This window comes from Stegodyphus dumicola, chromosome 5, assembly GCF_044657685.1.
Source record: "Stegodyphus dumicola isolate Sdum_Otavi_A_Nest chromosome 5, ASM4465768v1".
Classification (NCBI taxonomy): domain Eukaryota; kingdom Metazoa; phylum Arthropoda; class Arachnida; order Araneae; family Eresidae; genus Stegodyphus; species Stegodyphus dumicola.
In genome coordinates this window covers 187,678,327-187,702,062 of record NC_140772.1, presented here as the reverse complement: position 1 = coordinate 187,702,062, position 23,736 = coordinate 187,678,327, and the positions used below count along the sequence as shown (strand labels likewise).

Here is a 23,736-nt window from a genome sequence, read left to right as displayed (position 1 = left end):
TTTTGAATGACCACTTTCTGTATAGGGCTTCTTCCTCAAATGTGCAAAATATGAATAAAGGGAAAATATAATGGTCTGGAAAATATAGTGTCTGGAAAAATGAATGCCCACGTCAAGTTTGCATTCCGGTATATGAGTACACATTCTATGTCGATGATATGGAAGCGTTCGATATATGCATCCTCGGGCTTAGCGTTTTAAAGAAATATGGATTGTGCTTTAAGTCAAAAATAAAAAAAAAATGCGCACCTCTAATGAAGATACACCGATTTTTGGAGTGAATGAAAATAATGAAGTGAGTTTCTACAGGGTAACTGCTCTCAAGAATAAGCATTACTATTCCTCGTATAACAGAACGTTAAGGGGTCAACTCAACAGTGAAAACTCCTGGAAAGCTGCACCTGTGAGTAACTGACTTCTCTAAGGAAAATAAAAGAAATAATTTTTAAAAAATACTCTTTTTAGAAATCGCTACTTTTGTTAAGAAAAAAAAAAAGAAGCTACTACTTCCAGTGGAAGTACCTGAATACTATCTACAACATTACACATTTTAGATAGTTTTTTTTTTTTTTATTTTATTTTTATTTTTATTTTTTTTTTTTGCTTGAAAGTGATAAGAACTTAAATGATATGATAGCCTTGACAACCTGATAAATTAATTTACCTATTGATTGGTAAAATCCATTATTAAAATTCATTATTAAACTCGTTTCTCTGTCTGTCATCGCTCCCCATGTCTTTGCGAGTTTGCAGCAAGCTATATGCATTTTATAAAGCAGTTCTATTGCCTTTCAGGGTCAGTAAAATAGTGGAAAGACTTTGAAGAAGAAACAATCGATCAGCAATGCAGAAATTCTCCAGCTTGTAGCGTTTTGGAAGAAAGGGAAAGATAAAATGTGAATGGTGAATGGGTCTTGAGAGTGTCCCTAAGGGCTTCCTTTATGCATTCCATTTCAGTGGTTTTAATCCCTTACAAACCTTTCAACCCAAAATACTTTCAATATCTAAGATATGTTTTCTGATATTTACAAGAAAAAACATTCTTTCATCAAATATTTATAAAAAATAAAATGCAAAATGTAGATAAAAGGCAGGAATAATGCAAGTATATTGTTTTCGATGGATTATTTATGCCCAGAATTTGTAAAATGAATGGTAGCGGCAAAGTAAATCCTTTCTGTAAAGTTGTAAAAGCAAATGCTTTGTTTAACAAACACGTTGGTTAAGAGCTTGCATTCATGTTTATTCTCAAGCGGCGAAATTATCTTTAATCTGAATGTTTCATTCTAATTTTTGAATCATTCTTTGCTTTTCCCAAAATTCTATTCTCTATTTTTTGTTACTTAAATGTTAGATCTGAAAATCGGTTAAAATCGGAAGAAATTACAAGATTTTAGTTAAAATAAAATTCCTTGGAGATGAGAAGTATTGGAAAGACATTACAAAGCAGAAAGTAAATTTAACAAGTAAATTTGCAAATTTATTTCTCATATATGATCCACGTATTATAAGGTATTTCAAGTTAGAATTTTCTTTGTGTTTATGAAAATTCGAAATTATACTTTTAAAAGTTATGAAACCCAGAAAAATAAATGAAAGTTATTTTTAAAACCTTGCTTATGATCAAAATTAAATATTCAGAGTACACAGTAAATTCTATTTACAATTGACTATTTATTGAGAATTTAAAATCTGATACATAAAATTTTTATCATTTTCAGAATTGTTTCTCAATATTATTACGCTTTTCTTCACAGCATGTTGAATATTATTACAGAAATTATTACAATACTGTTGAAGGTTGCTGATAATCAAGAATGTCATAAACATGATTAACAATTATAGTACATAAAATTAGTGTAAATTTAAGTTATTTCACGATTAATTTTTTGACCTGTTATTTTATGATAATTCACTGTCCTAGCTCCATAGTTTCCATTTTCCTGCTTCCAGTATGTGAATTTCTATCTCGCGTGATATTCAAATGAGGTAGGAAGAAGAAACTACTTAAAGGAAGGTTGTAGAGGGTAGAATTAGAGCGTGTTCTACCTGTATGAAGCCCACGTTGCTAATTTGATTCCCTTACTTATAATATTCTGTGGCATTGTGTTGTTATGCCTACTTTAGATCATAGACAGCTTGCACGTTATTTCAGTTGTGAAGCCTTTAGGCTAATTCACTTTCATTAATTTAATAACCAATAATACTTAATAATTAATTTAATAATGCGTGCTTACAGAAGCCATAGCTGTTGGCTTCTGTAAGCTCGAATTGGCTAACTGTTGGCTGAGCATGTATACTCATACTCTCAGAATAAAACTCAGAAGTACACATACTCTCAGAATAAAACTGAATCACCAGATTCAAATTATATCAGATCTTACTTATAAGTTTCCTAGATTACTTAAAAATAAATACTAAATTTAAAAAGAATTCTCTGTGCAGTGCATTGTGATTCTACGTTTTTTACTGTATGTTTTAATAAAGAGCTATCTTCTTTTTTCTTTAAACTGTACAGGTAAAATCTTTGCTTCTGAATATTTATCAATACTATCCTTTTTCAAATATAATTATCCTTGATTACATTACACTTTTTAATTAACGGTTTCCTGTTTTGTAACAATACCACACTTTTGAAGAGTGGTATTATACCTTTATGCTAAATAAAAGCCGAAAGATAAGTATTCAGTTTAATGCCAGGCATTCACAAATCGCGTATAAAATAAATGCACTAAATATCATAAATATATATTCAAAGTTTAATTAATATATTGACTACCGGCTGACCCAAAAGTCCTTTAGCATTTGAAAATTCCTTAATTCCCGAAATAATGTTAATAAAAAGGTAAAAATTGATACACCTGCTTAAAATGACATGAAGTTTTATTGAAAGAAAACAAATTTCCAAAAAACTCCAACAAAACTGGGCAGCAAAATATCAATGAAGGCAGATGAGAATCTTGTATGAAATGAGCTATATTATTATTATACGCCAGAGAACAGGGGCTCCGTTGCCTTGCAGTCAAGCAGATTGCCTTGAAATGAGCTATAGTGAGAAAGGGAATCAGTCCCTTCATTATATGGTATTTCTCCCACCTTCTTGGCATGTCTTCGTGGTGTGGTGATCTGCACGCTGGGCGCGTATTCCAGAGGTCGGTGTTTCGATGCCTGGTGAAAGCGTTGCATATTTTTCATCTTTACTGTGACGTTTATGTTAGGTGGGGCTCCACCCCATCCTGCTACACTTGTGAAAGGGCTCTTGCACACATCGTTTGGTGAGAATCCCTTGCTGAGCCGTCACTTCCGTCATACTTGGCCTATCAAGTCCTCCGATCTCAATCCATGGGATTATTGGCTGCGGGGTTACCTGAAATCGAGAGTCTGCTGAGATGGTCCGACCTCATTGGGAATCCTAAAAGACAATACGTTAAAAGACGGCAGTTTCTTACCATAACTACAGATATCAGATATGCTATATAATGCTGTTCACAACATTGTCACTCGACTAAGGTATTGTTGATGAATGACGGCCTGTATGTTGAGCATTTGTTATAAATAACATAGTCTTGGCGAAAATCAGTTGTTACGCTAATTATTGCTTTTATTATCATATGAAGCGCCATCTGTTGGCCATTTAACACTTTTTCTTTCAATAAAACCCCATGAGATTTCAAGCATGTGTGCTAGTTTTTACCTCTGCATCTGCATTTCGCATATTAACGGACTTTTGGGTTCACCCGGTGTGTGTGTATGTGTATGTTTATATATATATGTTTGTGTGTGTGTAACTGAAATATAATTTCAAATGCATTTGTATTTCTGAAGAGAGAACGATTATTAGTCACAAATGAAACTTAATTATGGAATTCATTTAATCTAAAAAAATTGCAAGAAATTTTTAGTGTCATCGTAAAATAAAAGTGTATTAGAAAACAAATGCAATAAATTACGAAGTAGAATTTTCCGATCAAATTACGTTAGACAGAAAATTTGCAAGTAAGTTAGACAGAAAATTTGCAAGTAAAGTGCATGCATATCTAGATTAAAAATAATAAAATGTTACACTTAAGTGATTAATTGTAATAGAGTTTGATGCGCGTATCTAAAGAATTGCAATCATTTAGTTAAAAATATATAAAACAATTTATTATGTATTATATCTTTATCTACATAAAACAGAAAACAAATGTGCACGGAATAGAAGTTATCTGTATGTTTTTTAAAAATTAGAAAGAATAGCATGAGTTCATAATTTAGAATTTCTTCGCATTTTAATAAAACTTTATACATTTTCAAGAAGAATTAATTTTTATATATACATGTCATGAATCGAAAACATAAAAAATATTTGTGAAGCCCTGAAATATTATATATACATTCCAAACCGAAATATAAAAAACGTTTTTCGGAACAAAGAGTGCGCCTTGTTTTAGGTATCGCCCTGCATTCTTCCCTTGTTATTCCCACAAATAAAAAAAATGTACTCTTTTTAGAAAAATTTCAACTTACATTGTCAATAACATAAGATTTTTAAGTAATCGAAACAAAAATGTTTATCGCATACTAATTATCTTTATGGTAAATTCATTTCGTTAAACTTTTATTTTTCAGAATCAAAGTTCAGATATGCAGGTTGAAACTCTCATTCGGAATTATCTTTGAAATTGCTTGGTTTGAACTGAAGCCTGTAAGCATTTTAAGTTTTAAAATTTACATATTCAAATTCCCAAATAACAAATGAGTATTGATAATACATTTTGATGCATTATCCGCAGTTCCACTTTAATCGTCTTTCCATATGTAACAGTTTATTACTTTTTCATCATTTTCCGATATGAAATGGTACGCTCTCTTTGAATTTAGTATTCCGCTTTTTAAGCAAGACGCACTTTACTTCAAGTATTATTATATGATCAAATAAATAAAGATTAATGATGAGACAAATAGATGCTAGAAAGTATAAAGTATCGAAATAGGAGTATATGAAAACTTTAAGTATCTTGAATAAGCTTTTTCCCCCATGATATGAAATGATGAATGATGATGTAATTCAGACATCTATTTGAAACTTTTCGAAGTAGTAGTTGCTTTGGATTACAGTCACATGCTTATGTACTTAAAAATAAGGCATGCAGGGGGAGAATACTTATAAAAATAATAACAAAAGTGCAAGTGAACACTAGAATATCCACTAAACAGGATATATTTAGAGTCATATCGTGAAATTTGTCTTAAATAAACAAAAATAACTCTACTAACATTAACGATAAACGTCTTGCCTCTTATAAGAACCGAAAGTAGAAACTTGTTTAATTAGCATTTTCTTGCTGTTTTTACCAACGATATAGTTCTGATTATACTAGTAGAAAAGAATTCAATGATTTATCTGTTGCAGTGTATATAGCTAGAGTTTAAAAAAAAAAAAAAAAAAAAAAAAAAAAAAAAAACAAGACACTATTTAATCTAATGATACTGATGTAAGATATCACATGCAATTATTTTAAGGAAAAAATTCAAACTGTCATGGATTTGTTAACATAAGACCCACAAACTAATATTTCAGAAGATACAGAACTATTCTTCATTTTAAATTTGTTGCTTGTGATTACCTCATCTCTTGAAAGGGAAGATATGAGCTGCATGAGTTACCATTCCCATCACGGAATCCACAACTGGCCAAATGGATAAGACTGACGAGCATTCAAGATCAAATTCCAGCCGACGATTTCATTTCATGGGATTATATATGATTTTTACCATTTGTAAAACAGAAGTGAGTTAAGGTTCATTTGGAACGTCTTCTATGAAGACATCCTGCCCATTGACTTTAAAATGTTTCGCCTTCATTAATTAACCAAACCGACAATTTCTGTAATGCTATTAATGTAGTAACAGGAATATGAAGTTATAACTTGTTTGTTGATGCGTGTCGCGCGTCAAGTTATTTTGATAAAATTGGTCGACATGACGTGGTTTACTGTTTAACAACCTTGCTCAACCGGATAATGGTTAGTGATGCTGGCTGCCATACCAAAGAGCCAGGGTTCAAATACTGGAGGAGGCATGGATGATTGTAAATATATAGTGTCTGCGAGGCATGGGGGTCACTCTAAATATGCTCCTAGCCAGAAGTTCTCTCGAGAGGTTGTGGGTAAGGGAAGAGGGGTGGAAGACCGTCGCCCCCGTCTCTGGCGGGATTCTATCCATCAAAATTGGGGAAGGAAGTCTACTAAGTCGTACTGTCACCTGTATGATGCTCAAGGCTCTTGCCAACGACAGTGGCAATCTTGAACTTCTTGCCACGATGAATTCGTGGGCTTGTTTTGATGTTACTCTCAGACAAGTGAGATACGTCCCAGTGACAGCAACAACACTATTTAACAACAAAATGGAAGAATTAATACCAGCACACTTCACTAGCTCTGACAATTGAAAAGTTAATAAAACACCAGTGACAAAATATGACCTTAAGTTTTTTAAATTACGATCTCTCCACAAAATCTGAAATCTTTCATAGTCATTAAACTTTAATTCATATTAAACAATATGCTTTATGAGAAAAGAGTTTACACTGACGACACAGTTTTGTGGTATTTTTGTTTTTCTTCATAAATCATGAACGTTTGCGCAATATACTTTAGTTTTATTAAATAACTTTATCTCAAGAGTTTTGAATATTATCCCCTTTCACAATTATTATTTTACGTATTTTCTTTCAAAATTAGAAAGAAACTTACTGTCGAAAGGATTTGATTCAGCATTGTTTCAATAAATTTAAGAATATGACACAAATTGAGTTTATTTTAGGACTTTAATATTTCTCGTCTGTTATATAGGAATAATTATAAAATAATGTGAAGAATATATTATTTTAACTAATTTCTCTTTCGAATTGTTATTTTTGCGAATTTTGGTTTTATATGAGTGAAAGCGTTGCATTCCAATATCTTTACTTTTCGAGTTTTGAAAAATAAATGTATTTAATGTGTTATAACACTTTTAATTGTTGTTTTTTATTTTATTTATGAACATATTTCCCAAAATACTTTTTTAAAGTAAACTTTGTACTTTCTGCTGAAATAGTACTATTTATAATTGCTAGCGAATAAAATATGAAAGAGTCAAATATGAATAATATTTCTAAGAAATTCTTACAAGGCTTCTTTAAAATGTTCTCCAAAAGTGATTCAATGTGAGTATTCGAATGACTTATGCTTGGTCTTTGGAATTTTCATATTGGATTAAAGCCCCTATTTCTGTTTCTCTCCAATATAAATGCGCAATTTGTTATTTTTCTCCTCCTCCTTTCTAAATAAATTACTATACCAATATTCTAGAGTAACGTATACTCAAAAATGTTTTATCTGATTCATATAAAACTTGGATTATGTGAAGTTCTTAACTACCGAAATGTTTGATTTTTTCACTAGTGTTCATCACTTATTGGAGAAGTTAAACAACAAGAAGCAGAGTATGTTTGTAAATTTTTGCAGTTAGGCAGCTGAAGGAGCTTTTCTGTATTTAAACCTTCGAAACTAGTCCTGCAAAATTTACAAACATTACGCTGATTCTTGTTGTTTAACTTCTCCAATAATTGTTATTCGGGGGGTTATTTTCACCTAAATTCATCAATTATAATTTATACATATATTTTTATTGGAAATTATTTTAGTTATTTCCATGTATGTATTTCTACCCTTAAAATCTTTAGTACTTTTTTTGTTCCTTTTTTTATTTTTAAAAGTGTTTTTGTTTGATACCGAAAGAATAAAATTTCTCCTATATTCAATTATCACATAGGTGTCCGTATTCACGCGAAATTAGAAACAATAAAATTGTAAATAGTTTTAATTTTTGTATCAGGTAAGAATGAGACAAAAATATTCAGCAGTTAAAATATGCCGTTAATATTTTTACGGTTAATATGTGACCATTACTTATTTTTGGCTGTGTATGTAGCATTTTACTTTGATAATATAAATGTCTCACGATTTCATAATTATAAAATTACTTACACTGTATATCAAAAATATGTTATTTGATTATGTTTATTCCATTTTAATTAAAATAACATTTGTTTATTTTCAATAAATTTTATCATATTTGTTTCACTTTTGAATGATATTTTTGCACTAAATTACATTGATTATTAAAAATTCATTTTATTTAAAATTTTCTTGCAGGTTTCATTATAGTTACCAGTAAGATATTTGATCACTTAGAGATACATCGTAGTTTGGATTGCAGTAAGTAAACAAGCTTTATCATCCTATTTCTTTTTGTAATTAATTTTGAGAAAAATAGCAATGATTATTCTTTTCCTTATCGAGTTAATATCTGAAATATTTTTGCATAATAAAATAATTTCTGAAAAATATATCGCGACAAATCGATTTTAAGATAAAACGAATTTGTTAATTCACGTTTGACCAACGCTGTTTCACTATAATGAATACTTCCTGCGTTTTTATACGGGATACACAGCATAGATTATATTATATTGTGCGGAAGAGAAAGGAGTTCCGTTAGGCTCATTTTTGAACTTTTGGAATAAAAAGGGGTGGACCTTATAATAGCTGGAACACTTGAATAAATTGCATATTTTAATATAAAATATTTTATTCCATTACATATTTTAAAACCTCTCTACTTTCTAAAATAAAGTATCATATCTATTTTAAATAACGTAAGAATGTAAAACTGTTAATCCTAATAGAGACTTTAGTAAAATTTTCTAATTAAAGGTTCGAAGATTTTAAGTATAACGTAAAATAAAATTGTTTTTCGTTATAAAGATTAATATTCGTGAAAAGATTTAGCCATAAAAATGGCAATGTTATTAATATTTTCCGTTTTGAAGACATCATTTAAAATTTGAAAATCGTAAAGTTAAGTGAGTAATAAAATAAGCATTATTGTTTGCTTATTTTATTACTCACTTAACTTTACGATTAGTTAAGTGAGTTTTACTTCCATTAATGCACTACGACGTTATAAAATGAAAATACATATAAAGAGATATTTAAATGCAACTCTGATCTTCATAAGTGTTTTGAACAGAGAAGGGACCTTTTTTGAAAAAAATTCATTTCGTAAGTCTCTAGTGTCTGAGACACATTCCTTTTTTAGCCCCCCCCCCCGAAAAAAATAATTTCGCGATTCGCTTGCTTTTCAAAAATTAATGCAAAGTATTCTTTTGGTCTTTATTCTTAGCATTACCTTTAGGGTGTAAGAGTTACATTAGTTGCATAATTAACTCGCGAAACTAGTCATCATTATGTGTATTTTCATTAACTTAGGATAGTTTGCTATTGAAATATAAGTCTTGCGTCTAAATTACTAATTAGTTTCCTCAAAAGAAACTCTTTTATGATTTTTGTAGAAAGCTTTAATTTTTTAACTGTCTTTTGCATGATTAATTTTGTATCAGGGCTTTAAAAGATAGAAAGCGTAAGTGAATCATATTAATGAAATTGTGTTAGTTCTCTAAGTAAGTTATTATTTTTACAACTAAGAAAATCAATATAATGTCTCGATAATGCCGATTAAAATTTAAAAACCGAAATTAGTATTCGTACAATATTATGTTCTCGTCAATTTATTTGAGTTTTATAGATATAAATACGTGTACGATTTCGGAGGTAACTATATATGTAGGTAAAGAGAGAATAAGATACGTGAAATAAGAATTATTTTGCAGAGTGAAGAAACACACGTTTTGACACTTAGGGGATTCTGTCTGACAAGATCTTTCATTTATATTTGAATGGAACGTTTAGTTCCGGTTCTTATGCGTATCTAAAATGCGTATCAGAGTAATGGTACCTTATGCGTACCGCGTAGCAGAGTAATAATAGGTAAAACTATTAATGCGAAAATACACTTTCAAAAAGCATTAATTTGCCCATATATTAGATAATTCTTTTTCTTATACAAAATATGTATGTAAACTACCATGACCGGTATAGTTGGCCTTGCTGGTTACGGAGATTCAAAAATCTGAAAAGGCTGAGGTGATTGTTAGTATCTATGTGACATGGAGATACTTAAAACACTAGAGAACCACATGTCCTCTTTCGTAGTTTGGTGGTAGGAAAGGAGGGTTGAGAGGCCCTCGGACTTGTGGTGTTTTTCGACGCAGTTTCGGCTGAACTTCTAATTTTTTACTAGCGTAATTCGGTCGCCCCTTGTGCTACAACCATGTGTAACGTTCTTGATGATGAGATAGGTACATTGGAACAGGAAGTGATCCTTTCCAACGAATGCATTTACGTTCAAATGGTTATGACCATTTGAAACAAAAATTAAATATGCATGCATTATAATATTAATATGTTTTTGACAATTTACTGACATGATATGACAGTATGTTAATAAACTATGCAAAGTTATTAATTTTTGCTGGTGATATCTTTTAATGAACGAAATTACCTCAATAGGCATCAGTGACCTCTTGAAAAACAATTACACAAATATGAAACTATAGAAGCTGAATAATTTCGGATAATAAGAAGCTTTATGGCAGTTAGATTTTAGGGATAGTTTAAATGCCTACAAGGAACTTCATAAGTCCACGGTAAAAAAAAAGATATGACAATATAAGCAATACGTGTCCTAGAAAAATTGTATATTTATCATACTAGTCTTTCTAATAGTATTATTTTATATTTTTAATACACTTCTCACTTATTAATACGTTATTGTGTTTGATTCTATGGGGATTTTTGAGAGCTTAGGAATGCTTTTGAGAGTAGCAGTAACCATAATGTTATTTAGAAATGAAAATATTTCCTAAATAAATTAATAGTTACTGCTACTTGGTTGCTTGCATCTAAGAAAAGTTTCACAGGACGCCAGTTTTCGTTAAACTGGAAAATGGTTTATTGATTTGATTCTATCATAACTGTAAGAAGTGTATTCTAATTAATTATAAAATTTTAAGCAATTGCATTTCCGGCTACGAAACAGCTTTCTTCATCGAAAGATCTTATCTTTATATCGGAAATATTAAAGACTCCATTCTCAGATAAAATGGAAATTTCTTTCTAAGACTGTCGCTTGCCAGAAAGCGGAGTAAAAACATGTTTTCTGAGGTGAAATTCTTGTAAAGATGACTACAGCCTGCGTCTTTATGTTACTCATCTCTTCAAACATGATTAAGTCTACTATCAGTGGCCTTAAGCATCCCGCATTAGTTCCTTCCACTAACTTCGACAGCTCAACAGCAACAACACAGTTAAGATGTCAGATGATTGGTGGTCCAAGCCTCTCACATTATTTACTTCTGTTCCTGTTCCCTCCTCAGTTCTTTCATCACACTTTTCGCATATTACACCACAGATACTTAACCTCTCACATAGTGCTTATCACCATTTTACTTCGTATTAGGTAACACACCTTACTGGCTTACTTGCTTTCCTCATGTCTATATAGTATTTATTCAAGAATTGCTGCTGCATTTTTGTATACGCTTAATCAAGAATTTTTATTTATGTTGTCAAACACTTATTATTCAATTTCGATTTCTGTTTGGCTTCTTTTTAACCCATAAACTTCAATACTTTTTCTTATTATTATAACAGGTTTGCACATATTATGTATACCCGAAGTTTCCTGTTTTGCTTGAATTTTTGTATTTCCATTTTATTTTAATGCATTCCCCAATTCTTTTTGCATTGAACTTCTATTGCAATTTCGCACGTTTATAATTTATTTTATTTGCTAACTTGCTCCCTGCGCATCTTCCATCTCCAGTCCACTCCACATATTGTACCACATGTTCTTCTCGCTTTGGTTTCTTTTCTATGCACCATTACACATCGCAAGCAGTTATCACTAACTAATGCCCGCAGCATTCTCCTCATAATATATTATTTTAATTATTTTCATCAATATGCACTGTCATGTGTCAAAATGTTTTGGTTTAGGCTTCATCCATCTTGCAAGAGCTCTGAAGGAGATGCATCGAGAGATGTTCTGAGAGAAAGAGAGTTGCATTGACCTTGTATAGACTTTGCAAAGGATTCCAGCCGAGCTGAGCGCAAGGATTCAACACTTAAATATCAACGCATCCTTCTCAGTCATGAAAACATAAAGTGAGAAAAGAAATGAAATCGCGTAAAATTTCTAAAAAGCTAATATTACATCATGCCGTTGTCATCCATGAAATATCAAGTGTCTAGTTTTCTAAATGATGGCCCATATAGTCAAGAGAAAGTGCTCTTACAACAATTTGCATTTCACATTGATTCTTGTCGCTTCTTGCTCATGCAGATTGTCGCTGGGTATAATGCAATGTCTCTGTCGAAGATATTTCGTCGAATATGCACTTAAGATGAGAGTTCTATCTCAAATCTTGGCAAATTTTAAAACGAGTTATTGTTTTTCTCCCAAACATAATATATCATCCCTCCGACAGTACTTATAATGGAAACTGAATTCAGTCACATTTTACTTTCCATTATCTTTTAAGGGTCGTTATTTTATACGTTTTCTGTAATAAGTCTTCTTAAACTTTTTTTTCTGTTTGTTGTTTCTTTCTTCTCTTATTCTTTTAACAACGGTAAGTTTTATTTCTAAACTAAAAGGGATATTGATTTTTAAAAAGATATTGCAAGTATATGAATAGTAACGAAATCAAGATACGCGGCATCTGTTTAGTTAAAAATCTCTTTTATTATATGAGCGTGAATAAATATTTTTATGATTATTTTTTCATTGCAAATAATTATTTGACAGCTCTTATGAAACTTAACTGAAATTCATTAAGTACTAATATATATACAAAAATAGCTGAAGTATTCTAGATTTGAAATAATTTAAGTTTTTATTTCTAGATGTGAAGTAATTTAAGCAATAAACAGTTAAAACAGTATTTTAAGATATTTTCATTATAATTTCGAATCGCTTAAGACATCGTGTATAATATTACAGATCTGATGTTGGATAAACCTAACTTTCAGAAAGCTGGTGACTTTTAAATGGGTTAAAGCAAATAATGTTTAAAATATTAAGGATTAACAAAATAGTTTCTCAGGAACTCGGTGTAAACGTTGATTTATCTAAAATTAACATTGCTTTAATTGAACCCAAAAGGCATCTACATTTCACGACCATTTTGAGATTTCTAATCGGAATAATATTGTTACGAATTTGGTATTTAAAAAGCTAATGTTAGTTCAATTATAAATTAAATGGTTTTATTTCTCGCGCAGTGCAGCGCGTGACGAATATTAAAAGAAAGCTAAGCCGGAAAATTGAAAATACAAGAGCGCGTGCATTAAATAAATAAATAACTCTTTTTCATTTCGAGAAAGTACTGGAAAATTCTAGCGCGTGATTTTAAAATCCTATAAAAGGAGGAAAACCTCTCAGTTCGTAGTAGTTACTTAGTTTGTTGTTGTTTAGAAAACTGCTCTTGTTGACTGTAGCGAATTCGCGGATTAGCTTTCTTTAGCTGTTTTGAATTAACTTCTGTTGAACGTTTGAGTAGTTAAAATAACTACTGTGAGATATTGTAATACTGCACGAATACTTTAGGAAATTTAAGCATATTTGCTGTGATAATAATAAATTTTTGTTCATTTTTCATCGGATTTGTGCATTTATTTCGTAACGAACCCGTACGCACACAACAATATTATTTCTAAAATATTACGTAATAGAAATAAATTTATGTTTATGTTTATAAATAATATGATAACACGGTAAAGTAAAAATATTAAACAATCATCACTGCCACCACAATAAAATGTGTTTATTCCACTCACACACACAGAGTGATATATTTCTAGATTTGAATGTCCATCGCATGCATTTAAAAGTTTAAAAAAGATTTCAAAGAAATAAATAAACAGATAGATTTAGATATCAAATTAAATACAAATTATGATTTGTAAATATTTATATTCTCCAAAACGTAGCATTATTTCTATTTTTCCTACTTTTGTAATTTTTTATGATGAAGTCACCTTTACACATAAATAAATATGCATCTTAAGTAATTTCAGCCATTAAAAAGATGTTCATATTTTTTCTTTAATGAAATGTTAATCTTAAAGTTTATCTTAAAGTTCATTATATTTATTTAAAATATTGATGTTTCCTATAAAGGTTTCCGTCATAAAGTAAAAGATTGTTTGAAAATAAATTCAGTTCGGTAAGTGTGAAGGTTGTGAAAATATAAGATTGTTTCTTTATATAATTCCTGCACCTGGAAAATTCGAATTGTTAACTTAGTCATTACGTTTTAAGAAGCCAGATTTAACGCAATCCGCATGCCAAAGCCCAGATGTTACACAGGTATGGGAAATAAAGCTTTTCATTGTACCAATCAAACATTTAATAATAACTCAATAAATTATCGAATAAAGTATTAATCGCCAAAAGGAGGAGCGTTTACTTTGTCATTTCTTTGTACATATTATGTAAAAAAGCGAAATTTTCAAAGAGTAATAAGCACAAGCAAGCGATCGAGCTCAGTGTCAAGAATCTTCATGAATTTTGCTGACAGAAGCAAATTTTCTACTCCATAATACAGCATAACCGATAAAGTACTTATTGGAAGTTTTCGCTGTATAGGGATCATATAAAAAATTAAATTTCTCATCTAGAGAATTCTTTTAACCATAGTTTTGAAGTTGTTTTCAAAAAGTTTTCTATCATATTTTCAGAAACACTGAAATAAGTATATATTTGCAATCAATATTTAAGCGTATGAAAATTGTAACTATATTTCCGAACACCTAGAACATATGTAGAGGGAGAGGAAAAGGATTCTGAATTTTGTATTTTTGATTTTTGCAGAGATCAGTCAGGTGCAAGATTTTCCAAGTTATTTAAAGTATTACAGTGCTTCATCTCATAATCACCTTGTTTGAGCAGAATAAAGAAAAATAATAATATTTTTCATTACTTCTTAATTTCTTACAAACATACATACTACTATACATATACTGTCAGTTTAGTAGAAACCTTAGAATGAAAAACCAGAGAATGGATATCTCAGAATTCTTTATGCGCTTAAATTCAACGAGACGTCTTCTGGCGTGTCACTGTCAGACCATTCACCATGTAATTTGATTTACATTCTGCGACCTTTAAAAATGCGCTGCTATTTATATATGTAACTCAATGTAATTGAGAATTTTAAGAAATTTCTCCTTTGAGAATAATGATTTTAAAGAAGATGTAAATGCAGAAAAGAGTAATAGTTTTGTCTCAAATTTTAAAACATGCAAATTTGTCTGGAATATATGAGTTCTTAATATTTTACGTTCTGCTGCTCTGTTTATTAATCTTATTAATAGATAATCCCTATTAATGTTTCATGTAGCATGTTCAGTTTAACATGGAGACGCTTGAAATCTGTAGAAGCGAAAGTCCTCTGGAGAAAGTAATAGTAGGAAAAGAAAAGATGCGAGTACCTTATATTCCAGCTCTTGTGTGTTTTAGTTTATATCTCTATGTAAATATTTACTATATATATCAAATAGATCATAACATTACATATGCTCTATATTAATTATTTCTTGCATAGATTTTTAAATATAATGTAGCATGAATACTGTGTGATATGCATAATGCAAATGTTATGCATTCCGTATTTAAATCCATTTTGATTTTCATTGACTGATACACAAACATATCTGAAATAAATGTATTTGCATTTATATGTAGCGGTATGCATGAATCACTTTTTTAAGAAATGGAGTAAAATAAGACTTTTTATTAGCTTAATCTGTCCCTTCTAATTTTGATCCAGAAAACAACACCTTGCAAACCACTCAAAGGCTACTCCTGCTAATGAGAAAAGCTCCATCAGTTAACAGATATTTGCCTCATTTCTAAAGAGCTATTTCTTGTTTCTATCTAAACTTGATACACTGAGAAGTCTAAGATTTCACCGTAGCTAATTTATTTAATAACAAAAATAGTAGTAGATTACATGATGTTTCCAAAAATATTAATAAATGCAAAATTTTATTTCATATATATACATATAGGGGAAGGTTGCTATCGATGGGCCACTTTTACAAAATGATTCTTAAAATCGTCAAATTTGGCAATTTTAACAGTTTCGTGCATGTTAATGTAAATATTACTTTTCATAGTACACATACCTAGGAATAGACGTTATAATTATGAAATATTCAGTAAACATTACACAAATAAAAATTGGTGCCACTAGCCCATCGAAGGAAACAGGTTGTCTTCATTGAGCCGGGGGAAATTTCTATGAATGGGTCGGTAGCTATTTTCATTTTAATACAGTATCATGTCAATTTTTTTCATTTAATACAGTATCATGTCGATGCAAGTCCATAAAATGTTTAAAACTGTTTTGAGCATGATTCTTAAATAAAAAATTCTGGTTAGAAGCTAACACAGACCACTGAAAATACATTGATACATACTAATAGCTTAGCATTATTCACAAGATTTCGATTTTAGTCTAGTATTTAGAATCATAAAAATAGGCCTAATGTGAGAATCTACGAAATAACACTGAACTTCGTTATTAGAAGCAATTCAATGAAACATAAAAATTTGAGGGTAATTTATGGCTAGTCTAGCATAAAAAGAACAACAACCATAACTTGAAAGCGTTCAAACAGTATAAAATAATTATTAAGCCTACTGCTAGCATTAGGCTATAAATCTTACACAAATTAAGATTATTCCATCAATTATTCGCTTCTGATGAACTCAGTTGCATTTTTCTCATTTTTTTATCTGCTTTTTGACACAAGCGCTCTTCTTACGAACCCACACTTTACATAATAGACATAGTATAGACATGAACATAGACAATAGCTAACGAAGTATTTAATTAAAAATATCTGTAACAATGCCCTTAATATTCTTAAAACAAAAGCTGCCGGGAACAAATGAAGTTGCATGAAAAAGCTTAAAAACGAAGTTTCATCAAAAGCCCTGAACTGATTTTTAGAAAAAACTGGTATATGTATAGCTATAGACAAATTATATATGTATAGATACAGACAGATAGATGGATATCATTTTTCTACAAATTTACGAAAACCTCACAATTATACTACTAATTCATGACTATAAGAGTCCAATACTTTTAATTTTATGTAATAACTTACATTTTCTAGTACCTTTTGTTACAGCGTTTGGAAATATTATCAGATTTATAGCTGAGCTTATCAACACTATTGTGTTGCCTTTGGAAATAATGAAATCGTGTTACCTCTGGAAAAACCCTTTGCGTCATCTAAACTTACGCAGAATTTAAAAGAACACATATTGTAAAAATTTACAGTTCATACTATACGCTTAATTTCACAAATGAATGTAAAATATACATTACGTAAGACTTCTCTTTAGTATCTCTATATATTCTAGATGAATTGAGCATAAATCTAGGATAACGTAATAAACTTCTGTAATTAATACACGTTAACCCAAGTCGATGGAAATTAAAACTGTTATTGCGGGGTAACCGTCACAAACACGTGTTCTCCTATCCATTCTGCGCATGGTGAGAGACCGAAAGACACCCGCAGTGCGTTTCTCTTCCAAATTAGCTCTTTTATTATCTCTGATTACATGAGACTCGCTTCAGAAACGAAGTCGGAAAGAAGAACTTTTATGCACCAAGAAACTGCCACTAGGCAAAGTTAATACAATCGCAATATTCCGTTTTATTATCATAATCTTCATAGTTTTAACTGTAACAACCATCTTCATTACTTTAATGGAGGCACTAACCATAAGTGATAGCGCGGCTTAGGTATGCATGCGCGTGTTTTGTAAATCTTTTCTGAAACATGCAGAAAGGTGCCTTATTTAAGATGTCTTTATTTAAGTTCTCTAATGATAATTTCCGTTTGACACTGCGTAAGGATATCATACTTGAAAGAAAAAAAGTTAAAAGGTAAAATAAGAAATAATTGATTTTTCAGTAACCTGTTAGGAAGGTACTATATTATTAGCATTACTTGTAGATTATTAATAACTGATTAATCAGTTCATAAGGGAAATAAATCAGAATTTTTTAACTAAAAGTGGTGTGCTTCTGAAGTGTAAGAAAATGTTTCTGTTAATGACGAGAACTGAATAATGCAAGAACTAGTTCGAATTACTCAGTGATCGAGTGGCTAAAGCTATTGCATGCTGGAAGTTCACTCGGACTATCTTTCTTACAATCGAAGTGAATGACTGCTTTGCTTATGTCATATGCAATATGCAAAATGATCCAAAATTCAGAACATTTTAAAAATTTGAATTTTGTTTAGCTGAAATATATACTTAAGTAACTAAAGCAGAAGTGCATAAAACTAATGCTGCGTAAAATCTGCTTAAATTACAAAAGGAAGGCTTAGATGAATAAAAGTATTTAAAATATTTATTATAAATTTTTTTCAGCAGTAAATATGCCCATATGTCAAAGCAATATTCTTAAAAGCATTTAAAAACTGAGCCCTAACTGTTTAAAAGTTGTATAAATATCACAAATAGCATTTTTTTAAAGAATAATTGAAACACGCTTCGTACAAAAGCATCTAACATTGAATAAAATGCAGATACAATTTGTAAAAACTATCACTGGCTTTTAATAATCTCCGTAATCTCAAGTATCGCCTGATCATACGTAGATCTTTATCCAAAGATTGCAAGTCTTTGGCTAAATATCTACTTGAGATCTTTAAACAAAGACTACAGATCCAGATTTTAAGTCTACGGATCCTGCATTGCTATTCATAATGAAAGTGACTACTTACAATACACGGTTGTATTGAAAGTGACTACTTATAATACACTGTTGTATTGAAAGTGACCACTTACAATACAACTGTTTTCTCTCAAAGCTGAGAGGAAGTGTTTACAGATGATGTGTTACAGCGCTATTTACAGGAGATATAGTTTAATGTGATGAAGTCTTTTCTTTATATATACCAAAATCCAGGGTTTTACCTTTTTACTGTCCAGAAAAAAATTGTTTATCTTAATAAGTTACCGTATTAGTGACCTTAGTCTGGGATAGTTAAAAACCAAAGCATATTTTGCATGATAAAAAAATTGTTTTCAGTAAAAACCTACGATTTTCTACATTTCTATGCTAGGGTTCACCAGCAATCGAGCGGATATAGTCACTGACCGTTGGTCATTGGTAGATCGATCGGGTGTTCGAATTCCGGCCAGACGGGCTGAAAGCATGGGCGTTTTTATGGTTTTTCCTTTGTGAAACGTGTATATGAGCCAGTTTCGATTAGAAAATCTTCCACTAAGGCATCCCTCCCCTTAGGAAGCCAGACCATTTCTGTGGTAACTTCGTATATTGCAATTTTGCTAGATTACAATTTTTGAAGCATTTGCTATATTTGCGTTATTTTATGAATATGAGGAAAATTTTCTTAGAATATCTCCATGAAATAATCCCTTTGTTCTAGCAAGGAAACTCTTGCATATTTTGTCCGAAACCAATCCAATCCACTGGGATACTAAAGACGCCACGTTTAGCATTGCAACATTGCAACCACGTTTAGCATAGCAACATTGTGGTTCTGAAACCACAATGTTCAGCTGGCTCTTACTACCGATATCAGGGCGAAAAAATATATAGGAATTTAAACTGGCTGCAATAAATTTAAATTAGATCTGTTGATTTCATTTGCATAATTAGGGAGGTAATATACGTTTGAAGTTACCTTAAAATGCTCATAACTATGTTTAAATTTGTAGAGTCATTAGGCTATTTTTAAGCTGAGACGTGAAAAATGTGTAATGCCCTCGCTGGAAATCAACCCTGGATCTTTCGAATATGCTCCGATTTTGCTAACCATTACACACGAAGTCATGCAGAAAGGAAGGAGAAAATACCTTATAAACTAAATACCATATGTTCCATTAATAATAAATTAGCTACGACAGAGCTCATACGAAAATCCCCAAATTCTCCAAAGCTATTTCATATAAACCGCACTAAGAATTTTAAATAACTTTCTAACATTAAATGTGTCGTTTCTTTTTGCCAAATCGTTTTTCATTCCGTATCACACGATCCCTAGGGTATATATAAGTATGACGAAAAATATATGAATATTGCAGTTTTCTAACGCTTAGATGTGTATTTACGGCATAAATATTGCTTGAGGTTCGTAATACTTTCAGTTTGAAAATTTTGGTAGCCACCTTATATCATCACTATTTCTCTGATATTTTAGTTTCAAGATTTTCGGGTTGTACTTCTATATACCAACTGTAATAGTAGCTGTCAAACGTAACTGTTTGTCGTAACAGTGTAGGAATAGGATATAAATGGTATTTGAAAAATACACTTGCAGACATATTTTCTTAGATATTGATCTTTTATATCCACAGATATATTTTCTTAAAATAAGGCATAAAATTCATATAAAAGTTGCAGCACTTGCAATAGTAAAATATAATGTTTCTCCAAGTCTATAAAGAAGAAAATTTCACGGTCATTAAAATATTCCTTAACCTTTTGTTTAGTCGAATACTGAAAATTCAATAACGTAAGAGCGAAATTCGCTGACGTGTGTTTACTAAGTATTTTCAAAAGCGCAGTTACGCGTTTATTAACGAACATTGTCTTACTCAAAGAAAAACTACACATTTTGAAAATGAACAAGTGTTAATTTTCAATATGTTCACAAACGCTATCATTTCTGCTGGTAAACGGAAGAAAAATGCACTCAGTAAAAATCAATAAACAATTCATTTGTGAATATTCCTCCGCACATTTTGTGCTTAAAGATAGGTAACATTTTCCTCTCATTAAAAACGACGCTGCGTTGTACGGGTTTGTGGATTTGAAGCAATTGATGATAACACTTGATGAAGACTCAAATTGCAATTATTCCCCAGTAACCACAATTACACAGGACTGTTTTAAAGACAGGTTTATACTCGTCGAAAAACTATGATATACACGCTGGAACAATCAGCAACACAGCCACCAGGCTATAACGGTGAAGACAGTTTCCCTGTTATAGCACTAAAGTACAGCTCCCTACTCGGTCGATCGCTAAGCTAATCTCTGAACTGAAGACACTACTTCCCCCCCGGAAAAGGAAAAGCACGGTATATATAGCTTTAGCCTACATTCGAGAATAATCCCGATAAAACCTCTAAAAATGCACTCTAGAATGTTCTCACTTCGTTTATGACCTATCGCCAATTTAGTCGCCAAATATAGCAACCCTGCTTTCCCTTCCAACTTTCTGGCAACCCCAAGCCGCCGTTCACGCTGTTTACCCGAGCCGTTTTGCATTTCGCAACAATAATAATGAAAGTTCTTACAACCAGGACCTGTATTGCCTAGAAATTAAATAAAATGTCAGATTTTATAGATTTTATTTTACACAGATTTCCAACCTAAACTGTAGGGAATGAATTAATAAAACTGTCTGTGATTTATTTTAAGAAAATCTGTAATCCTTAGAGTTTTTATAGAATAAATATTTAAAGAAACAATGAAGCCTATATTTACGTTTCGAACGTCCTGTGTAGAAAATTTCATTTCTTACGAATAAAAAAACCCTAAATACTGAAGAAACATCCTTACAAGTTTAAGGTTCATTTACTTCTATAATCTTTTCGGTAAGTTTTTTTTTTCCTTGCCAATATTAATAGAGTTTTGATTTTTAAAGTATTATTATAGTCTGCTATTTACTGTTAAAATAATCATATAAAGATATTAGCATTGTTGAAATAGGTGGCAGCTCAAAAGTTAGCATGTATCATGTTTTGCACTAAAAGGGCAAATTTTTCCTATAACATTTACAGGCAGAAAGGAAGTACTTCTCTCAAAGTATGTCTGAATGTATACGCAGAATACAGTGACATTATTGAGAGATGCATTTTGCATGAATCAATGGATACTGCGTACAGTATTTCATTAATTCTACGTATTAAAATATGTTCCACTAATTTAAAAAAGCAACTCGAGTTAACATTAATCTTAAATTTAAATTTTACTCATTTTTTGACATTAGAAACACTTCTTATTATTTCTTTTTATCTTAAATGCCTTAACAAATTACAAGTTTGAAGATTTTTTTTATTCCTTGGCAACAGGTTTTTAATTTATTTTCGAAATTAGAATGAGGCATTGCTTATCACTGTTACGAACTTAATTATTTAAAACAATATGCCTCTAAATAATTTATGTAGATATAAATAATTAATATAAATATAGTTTTATAAGTATTGAAGTAAAATTATGTATAGAATTGATACTTTTTATGAACATTTGCATCATTTAAACGTTTATATAAGGCCCATCAGCGACCGAGCGGTAAAATCTCTGAATACTAGTCGTTCCGACCCTGATTCTATTCCAGGTGAGTGGGCTGAATACATGGACGTTTTCGTGATTTTGCAATGTATAATGGGTATAGGAGTCAGTTTGCCTTAGAAAGTCCTCCACGAAGGTATCCCTCCATCTTAGACAGATAGCCCTTATGTGCTTTGTCATAATAAAACAAACCAAACCTAAAAGTTAACTGAATCCTGAAATAATAAGTGTATTTCAGTGCGGTCATGGGCTTGTTTATTCGATACCTTTTTCTTTCCTTGCAATGATTATGCCTAAGTAGGCTTTTTTAATGAAAAACGTAATAATAAAAAGAACTAAACGTTTTCATTATTCTATTAAGTGCTTATGGAACTCAACATCCACCATGAAGCTAAATAAAATGAAGCAATCCTTCTTGCGTAACTTTATAGAACACTTAATAATTATATGCGGGAGTTAATGTGCTGAAAGTATTATTAAATCAATTATATCTTTATAAGGAGAAGCAAAATTCATAAAAGTTGGTACCTTTCTACATATATCTGTTTACAAAGCTATTAAATGACGTCGCGCATGGGAGATTAAGCATCCATTAAGGTATACAAAGCAAATCAAAATGTATCATAATCTATTAATAGCATCCATCAATTCTAATAAACTTAATCTCAAGTACTCAGGAAAGTAAACAATATTAGAAAAGATGCTAGTTTTACAGGAAACTTCAGATTTCCGTCTGATACATTAGAAGTAACAAAAGCCAGAAAGTACTTATTTGATTATTATGCCCTAGATGCAGTTTAATGTAAAGATTAAAAAACTCTTCCGCATTTAATTTCGAACAACCTTAAGAACGGGGAATTCATGCTTTTCAAGACAAAACGTCGCCATGTTACTCTTTTCCACTGGAAATTTGGAACCATTTACCTAACAAATTACACTGCGCTATTTGGACCAGAGGTACTCTGAATATCTCAAAACCCGAAAGATGGTATACATCATTCAGGGAAATAATTACAAATATAAAACATAAAGTCATTTAAGCCTACTTATTTTGTTCTAAGAATGTATTACATAGTCATATTTATTTCTGTGGCACAAGATATATTATATTGTAAATACGTTTTAGTAATTTTTAGGAATAAAATTATATATTGTACTCTATGAAACATCTGCATTTCTATTATAACTGGTACAAAACCGATTTTGATCATTTTTCTTATATCTCTTTATCAGCGCTACACATTCATTTCCTTGCTAAAGTATTATTATCACCTAATTATATGCCTTGTATCGTGCTAAAATGATGAAAATATAAGATACCTTTATATAGTAGCATTAGTTCACATTTCCGTGTATTCTAACCTAATTTTTCACGGATTAAATTTCAATCAGGTACATTAGCTCTTTATTTTAAATTAATTTATACATTAAAAGTGAATGTATGC

At 30.8% G+C, this 23,736-nt stretch overlaps 1 protein-coding gene across 5 annotated transcripts in view; it reads left to right on the top strand.

The window, feature by feature from the left end:
- Window positions 1-23,736, top strand: part of LOC118198806 (endothelial cell-selective adhesion molecule-like) — an 847,091-nt gene that overhangs the window by 225,936 nt on the left and 597,419 nt on the right. For all 5 annotated transcript variants that reach the window (XM_085817476.1, XM_085817472.1, XM_085817474.1 and 2 more), the window contains one exon: window positions 8,184-8,246. The gene's annotated coding sequence lies outside the window, so the exon portion shown is untranslated. The remainder of the gene's footprint in view (window positions 1-8,183; window positions 8,247-23,736) is intronic.